The 11,444-nt window shown below is 43.7% G+C and overlaps 1 non-coding gene across 1 annotated transcript; it reads right to left on the bottom strand.

Moving 5' to 3' along the window:
- Positions 1 to 7,450: 7,450 nt before the first annotated feature.
- On the bottom strand, positions 7,451 to 7,525 carry Trnas-cga (transfer RNA serine (anticodon CGA)). Its single transcript has one exon. It is a non-coding gene; the product is annotated as a tRNA-Ser (tRNA).
- Positions 7,526 to 11,444: the final 3,919 nt, after the last annotated feature.

Below are 11,444 nucleotides of genomic sequence, written 5' to 3'. Positions count from 1 at the left end.
CAAGATTCGAACCTGCGACCGTAGCAGCAGCACGGTTCCGGACTGAGCGCCTAGAACCGCTCGGCCACTGCGGCCAGCGCACCACCGGGCCACAGATGAAAGTGGTGAACGGCGGTTGCTGAGATGAGTACGGGCGCACAGACGCGTGATTGTTGAACATCTGACCGCCTAGATGAACGAAGGAGCTAGCATAAGTGTCTCCTCAACGATTGTTCAGTGGAAGTTGGTGCGTATGGGCTTCCGCTGCAGGTGCCTCGTTTATACACCCATGCTGACTGCTGTTCGTTGGTGACGAAGGCTGAATTTGCACACCAATACTTCAACTAGCGGTCCACTGAATGGCGACAGGTGGCCTTTTCATATGAATCACTTTTAATGCTCCATCGGAGTGAGGAGGGAGCGTTATGGTCGGAGGAACATTTTCGTGGCATTCCTTGGGTCAGCTCGTCATTGTGCAAGGTTCAAATGGTTCAAATGGCTCTGAGCACTATGGGACTTAACATCTGAGGTCATCAGTCCCATAGAACTTAGAACTACTTAAACCTAACTATCCTAAGAACATCACACACATCCATGCCCGAGGCAGGATTCGAACCTGCGACCGTAGCGGTCGCGCGGTTCCAGACGGAAGCGCCTAGAACCGCTCGGCCACACCGGCCGGCCATTGTGCAAGGCACAGTGGATCAACACATATATGCATCTATCATTGGAGACCATTTCCACCCCTAGATGCAATTTGTATTAGTCGACACGTTGGCCTCTATCAGAAGGACAACGCAAGGTATAACACAGCTCTCAGTGTACGTGCATTGTTCGAAGAGCTTCAGGATGTGTTTATCGAACTCCCCTTGCCACCAAACTCCCAGGATTTAAACTCAATCGAGAATCTGTGAAACCACCTCGATCGAGCTGTTCGCGTCACAGACCTTCAACCAAGAAATCTAGCCTAGTTGGCCACGGGGCAGCTTGGCTCCGTATCCTTGTCGGTACCTTCCAGAGCCTTACTGACTCTCTTCCTGCACGTCTCGAGCAGAAAAGGTGGCTATTCAAGCTTTTGGCGGGTGGTCACGTTAATGTGATCAAATGGTTCAAATGGATCTAAGCACTACGGGACTACATCTGAGGTCATCATTTCCCTAGACTTAGAACTACTTAAACCTAACTAAACTAAGGACACCACACACATCCAGGATTCGTACCTGCGACCGCAGTAGCAGCGCGGTTCCGGACTGATGCGCCTATAACCGCTCGGCCACAGCGGCCGGCCACGTTAATGTGACTCGGCACTGAAGTATCGGCGGGCCCATGAGTTACGGCAGTGAAGAAATAAAGCCACAACTTCGTCAGTTTTAAGTGATTGGTTCAAATGGCTCTGAGCACTATGGGACTTAACTTCTGAGGTCATCAGTCCCCTAGAACTTAGAACTACTTAAACCTAACTAACCTAAGGACATCACACACATCCATTCCCGAGGCAGGATTCGAACCTGCAACCGTAGCGGTTGCGCGGTAGAAACAGTAGCGCCTAGAACCGTTCGGCCACACCTGCCTGCTTTAAATGATGATTCTTAGCTTAATGAGAATAAGCTTCAATACCAGATACCAGGCAAAAGAGAATCATTAGTATTGGAGGAGGTAAAATTATTATCCAGTGAAGGAAATATTTTGTTTCTATGCATTAACTCTAGAAACGTATAGAAATTAAATAAATGTCTGTTAACTCGTTATTTTGGTGGGAGCAATGACTTGCTATACAGAGAGAAAAATGTGGATTTGACACTGCGTATGAATTAGTTAGTTACATTCTACAAGTTGTTTTAGAGAGAGCTGAGATGGAGCTCCACGATTTTGGCTTTCCGGCAAAACCTAAGGTCATATCTTTAGTAAAATGCTCTTCAAAAAATGGTTCAAATCGGTCTGAGCACTATGGGACTTAAATCTGAGGTCATCAGTCCCCTAGAACTTAGAACTACTTAAACCTAAATAACCTAAGGACATCACACACATCCATGCCCGAGGCAGGATTCGAACCTGCGACCGTAGCGGTCGCGCGGTTCCAGGCTGAAGCACCTAGAAGCGCTCGGCCACACCGGCCGGCCAATTGCTCTTCCACTGCCACGAATTTGATAAAGCTTGCCTCGGTGTAAGGACACAGTTAACGACTGAGAAACTTTAGTTACTAACACTGTAACTATAACACTACTATAAACTGTGTCTCAATAATGCGAAAAGACTCTTATATTTTGTGACATGTTAGTACAAGGTTCAAAAATGGTTCAAATGGCTCTGAGCATTATGGAAGTTAACATCTGAGGTCATCAGTCCCCTAGAACTTAGAACTAGTTAGACCTAACTAACCTAAGGACATCACACACATCTATGCCCGAGGCAGGATTCGAACTTGCGACCGAAGCAGTCGCGCGGTTCCAGACGGAAGCGCTTAGAAGCGCTCGGCCACAGCGGCCGGCCTAGTACAAGGCATAAATGCCGCTGACGAAATGCTAACTACATCGTGACTTACGGCTTTCATAATCAACACTGTGAAGAGATGTAGTTGTCCAGCAACTTGCCTCGTTTTAGGTGGGGTCAGAAACTGCGCCGCGAACTTAGGGATAGCGCATTCAGTAAGACCACTGTCGACTGCTTCTCGCTTCTACGTCCGGCTGGTATACCGCTGTTTCAGTGGCATGGCTCTAGATTAGACGTGGAACTCTTACTACTTGTGCGGGGGATTCGTACTTGCACTTTAGATCTCAAGATAAACTGAGAACTCTGTGGACGTTTCATGGGCTGTACGATACAAAAGTGGAATTTCTGACAGAGTTGACTAATGCCTCAGATTTGACAAGCTGGAAGTAAGGATCACATTTATTCTCACGATTTCGCTGGAGAGAGTGTATCTGCTGTACGGAAAGAGACAGCGTTCGTTTTAAGTCACGCTACGACGCTCCATACAGCACTCAGCACGAGGTATTAGATTAAGCATGAAGTGATGTTTGGTCATTCTGGAAATTATATGCTTGGAAATTAAAATTAGTTGCTGTTGGTGCAATCCGGCCTCATTCAGCACATGAAGTCACCAACGGGAGAGTTGCAGGAATAACACTCATGACCCTAGGTTTGAGTTCTTATAGAGTTTCTGATCTGTTCATCAGAGAAAATTAGAAGCAGACATCTAGTACACTCATAAAAAGTGAACCGGAGGTACTAAGTTTCAAATACTCGTTTTAAATAGTCGTAGCCGCACGGAAAGAATGTGGCTTGGAGCTGCTTGGGTACAAGGTATCCTGTGTACCTTTTAGAGCAGAGATGAACTGTTGATCTCATAGCGAGGTAAAAGGCCACCTGACGGACAGGAAAACTAAAATGCTTGTCATGCCTACGCATAGATTAATCTTAATCTTCCTGTTCTTGCATTAGGCGAATTAATGCTGTGGAAGCGATATTTCTATCGCTGTAATCAGTTCACACTTTTCGATAATTATTCATTGGCGTAACATCTTTAATACTAACGGCGGACTTTTCGTATTGGCAGTGCATCTACATCTACGTCTACATCATACTCCATAATCTTCCTAGCGGTTTGTGACGGAGGGTACTTCTTGTACCACTAACTGATCGACCCCACCCCGTCCCGCTCGCGGATGGCGCACGGGAAGAATGATTAGCTTTAATTTCTAGAATTTTCTCGTCGTGGCTATATCGTTAGATGTATGAGGGAAGAAGTAATATGTTTTCCAACTCTTCCCGGAAAGTGCTCTTTCGAAATTTCAGAAGTAAACCTCTCCGTGATGCACAACGCCTCTCTTGTAACGTCTGCCATTTGAGTTCGTTGAGCATCTGTGTAACGCTCTCGCACCCACTAAATGATGCGGTAGTGATAGACGCCGCTCTTCTGTCGCTCCTACCTGCTAAGGATCCCGTACTGATGAACAATACTCAAGTCTCAGTCGAACAAGCGCCTTCTCTGTGAATGAAAAGACACTTTTTCATAATTCTTACAAAGATGAAAAACTTACTACGCTGTTTGTTCTTGTAAATATCTGTTGGAAATCGTGCTTATGCAGTCATTCTTAATGAAAGTGAAGAACCTTACTGTACGTACAGAATACTTTGCCAAGCTGCGGCTTTACGAATAATTATATCTTCTTGTACCTTTTAAGACATAGCTTTGGATACACAACGGTTTTAAACCATTATTTGTTGAGGCATTCATAATACAAGGGGAATTAAATACAAAGAAGAAAATTGATTTCCTGTAGTGTACTCGATAAAGTCTCTATGCAGTATATCACGCAGAGAATTTGAATGTTTCTCGCTCATGTGGTTCACTATCCACAAACAAGCAGATGTTGTAGAGCATGACATCAGCAGTTCTCTGCAATGTGCATTGCTCGAAGAATGGTAAGTCTGTGAATTCACTTCCGCTGAGACTGGGCGCACAGCCTGCGTTGGGCTGGCATATGCTGCCGTGTGCGAGTGACAGTAAAGTTTGGTAAATCCGTAAGCGGTTGGCGCGAGAGGGCTCCCATGGGCAGAGCGAGAAGAGCGGCAGTCGACTCAAAGGTCACGAGCGTCCCTGAACTGGTCGCACGCACTGCAGATAGCTTTTGAAATGTTAACGAGCGCTTTGTTAGGGAGCGACTGTGCAGCGCCAGCTTGTAAGTTTCCAGTGCCCTGTAGCACTCCGGGGCACAAGCACACGCGGGACGACTCCGCCACGCCTGTCGCTGCTCCGGCTCAGTTCGGCATTCACGCGATTTGCAGCTCTTAGCGTAGTTGTCTTTTATAAATGACAAGTCATTGCATTAAGTACAGCTAAAATTTCAGTATTTTCAGTCGAATATGCCCTCGCCCCAACATACATAATTATTACTCCGTTACACATGTCGGAAAACTTGTAAATTTAAATCACTTCATTACACTGCACACTTTATAACGTGGTCTGATGAAAGTACTGATTCAAAAGCGTACGTTTTAATTATTCCTTTATGCCAGGAATACTAGCTTCACTAAGGTGATTTAAATTTTTACAAGAACTGAGTCTCAGTTAAATATACTAGAAACACGCCTGTCGTAACTAATTTTATTCGCTTACAGTTTGCCAGTGGAGGCATTTATAAGCGACAAGCGCACTCTTCTCTGACTTTTCCACTCGGAAGGTGATCGTATGAACTACTTGGTGAAGTCCTGGAGGTTTGTCCTCACTGAAACAAAAGGAATCTGAAGTTTTACCCGACGCAGATGATAACGAAACTGTAGACGAGTATTGATGACCGCTAACGGATATAAGAAAGATATCTGAAATACGAATTGCACCTTCTCATTCTGTGACTTACCCAGTTTTTCATTTGCGAGAGCAGGCATAATTTCATTTTGCAGAGCTCTAAGTACAAGACTGAAATTCATCGTTATTGGATTCAAACTTCAGTTATCTACCTCATGTGTACATACACCCTTGCCAAGACCATACATGATTCTTCAATTTGGAGGCCAACAGTTTGATTCAAAGATCTAGCCAAGTTCCGTTGCAGTTTAAAACAACGAAACAAAATGACGTGAGGAATTAACATAGAGATAGCTCCTTTGTTGATTATACTCCTCAAATGAGAATATTCTATACGTATCATAGTGCTAGAAATGACTGAAATAGATGCTGGGATTAAGCAAATGCCATACTCTTACAGAAAAATGTGACAAATTAGAATGACGTACATTTGAAGGAGTTTCTGCTCAGATATCTTTAAGTGCTCGTGTTACGTAACCACGCACTGTTTGCTCGTGGCATGATTTAAGAACAGCTAGAAGCGCTGGATTAAGTCAAGACGGCAGTTAGCTCGAAGACCTAAGATTGAAGCGTCGTAAAATTGTCCCGTTGGTCCTTTTTGCCTAGTTATACATATGTCATTCTGACGTAATCAACCGATGGGAGAGAGTCCTAGCCGGTAGCGTAGGTAAACGAGCTAATGTAGGGACAGCGAGCTTCCACTTTAGTTTCTGCAGAGATATAATAAACTATTTTACTGTTTTTTGAAATTATAGGAATGTAAGTAAGTTAAGTCATAAGCTCAGGAGGTGGTGCCCCACAATTCATAAGTATTTAAAAAACTCTTGATTAGCACCTCGAGCTGCTGATAAGATTCTTTATTTAACAACTAGATTTGTCGAAGGATCATCCTCAGGTACTTAAACCCATTTACAACATCATATCAGGCGGATAGAAAATCAGTGGCGTCAGATAATAAAACCATGAATTTGTTACTGTTTGCACAACTTAATATAAATTACGTCGTCTATATATAAACTGTGCTAGGCATTGCACTCCTTCATGTTACGTCAGCAGTCGGCGTTAACGCTATGGGTGGATGCCTTACACATACACTTCGAAGCAATTCAGAGGTAAGTTCGAACAACGTACAAGTATTACGGAGATGCTTCGGGATCGCACATGGGAATCCTTGGATGGAAGGCGACGTACTTTTTGATGAACGCTATTGAGAAAATTTAGAAAGCCGTCATTTTAAGCTGTCTGCTGAACGATCCTACTGTTGCCAGCTTACATTTCGCGCAAGGACCACGAAGATAAGATACGAAACATTAAGGCTCATACGGAGGCATGTAAACAGTCGTTTTTCCCTCGCTCTGTTTGCAAGTGGAACAGTAAAGAAAATGACTAGTAGTGGTGCGGGTTGCCCTACGCCATCTACCGTACGGTAACTCGCGGAGTATGTGTGTGGATGTAGATGTAGACCATTCTGTCGCGTTGAAAGAACCCGCCTGACATGGGAAAGGCACTCTACGGACTTAATTGCAAGTGATATGTACGCATAGACTGATAATACCTGCCGAGAGGGTCTTTCACTAGAACGAACGGACCCATATAATGTCACGAAAACATTCCTCAGACCACAGTGCTTAGATATTCATATCAGTTCTTTTCAGGAACGGTTTCAGTGTTTTAATTCTCCTGTTTCTCGCCTGATGCTACGGCTAGGTGGATCAGAATTCTAAGTGCAATAAAGAAAAGGGTAATGACCCTCTGTAATCTATTGTAGTCCCAATTCCGAACTACTGAGCGTCTGTTTACACATGAAAATGTGCGTACATACACACCCACAGACACACACACACACACACACACACACACACACACACACACACACACAATATCCTTATAGTTGACGCACGACCTACATATCAGTGGTCTATAGTAACAATTCCACCTTCGTCAATGTACAGCCATGTAGAGTCAATCCTGCATCCACCGTGCGCTTACCTCACATGAACACGTTAACATTCTAAACGGCTTAAGAAATAATTAATCATTAGTCCCGGAAAACCACCGTTCCACTGTGCATTTCGTGCGAATAACAATATTTATCCGGAATGAGATTTTCACTCTGCAGCGGAGTGTGCGCTGATATGAAACTTACTGGCAGATTAAAACTGTCTGCCGGGCCGAGACTCGAACTCGGGACCTTTGCCTTTCGCGGGCAAGTGCTCTACCAACTGAGCTACCCAAGCAAGACTCACGCCCCGTCCTCACAGCTTTAGTCCCACCAATACCTCGTCTCCTACTTTCCAAACTTCACAGAAGCTCTCCTGCGAACCTTGCAGAACTAATTCAATATTTATCCGCATCAAATAACAATGAGATGTGTCTCGCAAAGATAATACATTACACAATCCTTAGGTATGTACACTGCTACGTGGTGGCTTAGGGGCTGTGTCAAAACACATTCTGCATCGGTGAGTTGTGATTGTTCTCAGAGAATATTCATGGCACCATTTCTATTTCCAGATGAACGTCACGTGGAGTCGCCGTTTTTCCTCACTCCGAGCCCTTGTCATTCTCATGTCCGGTGTGTGTATGACTACTGGACGGAGAACTGATAAGGGCCCGTGGTGGGGCGTTCAGCGCCTGGCGCCGGCTCAGCTTCAAGAACATTTTGCTAGCAAGTGGAGGACCGCAGCCAGCACGCCTTATCGTTTGTGCCGCCACTCTAGTGGCTGAGCTTCCCCTTGCAGGCATAGCATCTAGCCTGTGCGGAGATGCTGGCCCTAGAGCTCAGGTGATGTTCAGAATACCTGAGTGGGTAGCTTTACGTTCGCTTATCGACCTGCGTGTTTACGTGTACGTGTTGTAACGTACTGAGATTGAAATCAAATTTTTAAGCATACTTACCAGATAAGTTACCTCATCCTATGAGTTACGAGAAAATAAGTGCGATATGAATAGTTCGAAAGTGATTGTACTGGAATAATTGTCAAATACGTACACTGGTCTTAGAAAATTACGGAGTTACTGCACTCTCAGAATGAAAGTAAAGGAATTCTTAGATTTGTATATTTTCCCAGATCTCATGAAAATAAAGATTTTATCCTTCAACATATCATAAACTAGCAGTATGGAAAGCTTAAAGTGGAGTACAATGAAGACTCCGAAGAAAGCAGCTTAAAAAGGTAGCGTAGATTTCTAACCTGGCTCTAGTCTACATTTCTTAACTTCACATCATCAGGTTGGGAAGCTGGTGTAGTTACAAATAAGTAACATTTTAGGTCTTGTAACTAATAAAAAGGTATTGTGAACCATACCCTTCATAAGCTCATTTTGTCTGAAATCCAATCAAAATATTAGCTTTAAATGACCGTGAATTTTGAATTTTAAAATATTTAAATGGTACTTTCAAAGACGAAAAACATAGGGAGAAAAATTTAGTGTTAAACATAGTGTTGAGCACCTAGCTAATATGAAAGCAATAATAATGCTGTCTTTCGCCTCGACAGATCAAATGATCTGGGACCAACGAAACTGGGAAATGTTCAGTCAGCTAACTAGATCTCCTTGCTTAAATTTTCGTATTAATAAAAATCACAGAAGTAATAGTTAAAATATTGTTAGACTTGAATTTTAAGCTGTCAAGGAAGCCCCATCAGCATTTAATCATAAAGCATTAACTTTCAGAATAAATAAAGCACTGCGAAACCAGACTTAAACCCTTTGCACCGAACCTCGAAAATTACTACTAATATTAATATAAGAGCTGAAATTAGATGCCGGCCGCGGTGGCCGAACGGTTCTAGGCGCTTCAGTCCGGAACCACGCGGCTGCTACGGTCGCAGTTTCGAATCCTGCCTCGGGCATGGATTTGTGTGATGTCCTTAGGTTAGTTAGGTTTAAGTAGTTCTAAGTCTAGAGGACTGATGACCTCAGATGTTAAGTCCCATAGTGCTTAGAGCCATTTGAATCATTTGAAATTAGACTTTAAATACATATTAGCCGTTTGTTTTCAGACTGTCAGTGGTTTAAAAGCGGCTTTCGGTGTCCCACAGCGCATCTTGCACAACACTACAGCCTTGCCAGGTGTTAAATAGCACTGCGCGCAATGCCTGCTGATGAAATATGACCAGTAACAAAGAGCTAGTTGTTCCATATTCCCGTTAAAGGTTGGTGGGTTACAGTGCAACGTCGATGAGCATAGACGATGGCACGGATACTGTGAATGACGACCCCGAAAGGGTGATTCAGCTAACTGATGATCTTAAGCTCGCTCTTGTTTGACACTGAATACTGTTCCAAGCGAATTTCAAAGACGTTCACTGGTCTCCGTAGCGAATTCGAGGGACATTCACTGGTCCCCATGGGTTTTATCTATGGCGTATCGTCTATACCGATCAACTGTGTCTACTGAACAATTGTTTTGTTCATAAGGCAGGTGGAATTTTTGCTAGAGCAAATAGCCTGCCATCCTAATTGAAGTGGTCCCTAATACTATGACAAGAATTTCGCCATGGTTGCTTTCCGTCCCCCCAGTACTGGGTATTGTCTGGAATGGCACTGAAGTCGATGAGACATCAAACTCTAAACATTCTTGCTTCCTTCGAAACTAAATTGAATACAAATATCATGTGAGGTAGGATTCTGAAGTTTTCCACCGTGTTGAACGCTGATGGTACACGGTTCTATCGGGGCCATTTCTGGCACTTCCAATTAACATATAACTTTTTTTGCGGAAGAACACCACTACCTTTCACACAGTAGGCTGTGCAAAAGTTTTAATATTTTAAAAGTTGTAAAATTTATCATCATTCTGTAGATATGAATGATTTAATTTCAGAGAACTGTCACTGAATCGTTAAAAGTAACAGACTTCTAAATTTTCCTCACTATTTTTATTCTTGTGGGGCAAGTGATGAAATGTGAAGCAAAAATACCTTGGTTCAAATGGCTCTGAGCACTATGGGACTCAACTGCTGTGGTCATAAGTCCCCTAGAACTTAGAACCACTCAAACCCAACTAACCCAAGGACATCACGCACATCCATGCCCGAGGCAGGATTCGAACCTGCGACCGTAGCGGTCGTGCGGTTCCAGACTGTAACGCCTTTAACCGCTCGGCCAAATACCTTGGTCGAAGAAATTATCGCTATCTCCATCTTTGGCGATGAAATGCTGCAACGAGTCAAAAGAACTTTTCAGGAAGTACAAAATCTCTGGAAACAGGTGTAAGACGCAGAAATGGCAAATAGCAACACGAGAAGCTGCTATACATACACACACACACACACATACACATATATATATATATATATATATATATATATATATATATATATATATATATATATATATATATTGTACGACCGGTCTTGGTCAGATACCACATTCCTGTATAGATTTTTGATAACAGCAAGTGTTACATACACACTCTATAAAGAAAAACGCACAACGAAAGAGTTATGCAAATTGGTCACAAATTGACAATCACACAGCTGTCGACGGAAAATGCAAAACTGTGAACTTTGGCGGCTGGCCGATGAATGTGTTACGCTTCAGCGCAATTTCACCTCGTAGCTGTCAAGGATAGTAAGCAGGATACCTGTTGATGCCTGGGCATAAAGTCTTTACGAATTTGATTCCGTGTACTCAGTTGGACAGTAACTATGCCTCGTACGCCTCGGTAGCTGCGAGGTCAGCGTGGCGGATTTCGGGGCTCGGGCTCGACTCCTGGGCGAGTAGGAGATTGTCTCTGCTCGGGGACTGGGTATTGTGTTCTACTTACGTTCATATCGTCATCATTGACATTCCATTACTGGGATGGCTGAATGAGCTCAACCCGAAAGTCAATAAATTAAATTTAAAAAAAAAAAAGCCATGCCTCGCGGACAGGAGAGTGAACAATATGCGCAGGTGTCAGCATCTGAGTGACGATGCGTCGCTGGACCCAAAGAAGGCGGTTGGAGTATTCGGTGAATATCTGGACATCTGAAGAGAAGCGATGCCAGTATTCGACGATGTTGGCAGGAATGGGTGAACCATGGCCGAACACAGCGTCAAGAAAGAAGCGGTTCACCTAGAGAGATGACAGAACGTAAGGACTGAGCAATCGTCAGAAAGACACTCAGAGCCACGGATTCATCATTATCATCGACCCTACGTGCAA

Source organism: Schistocerca serialis, chromosome 3, assembly GCF_023864345.2.
Source record: "Schistocerca serialis cubense isolate TAMUIC-IGC-003099 chromosome 3, iqSchSeri2.2, whole genome shotgun sequence".
NCBI lineage: Eukaryota > Metazoa > Arthropoda > Insecta > Orthoptera > Acrididae > Schistocerca > Schistocerca serialis.
The sequence above is the reverse complement of the archived record's forward strand: the minus strand, read 5'-3'. Positions and strand labels throughout refer to the sequence as shown.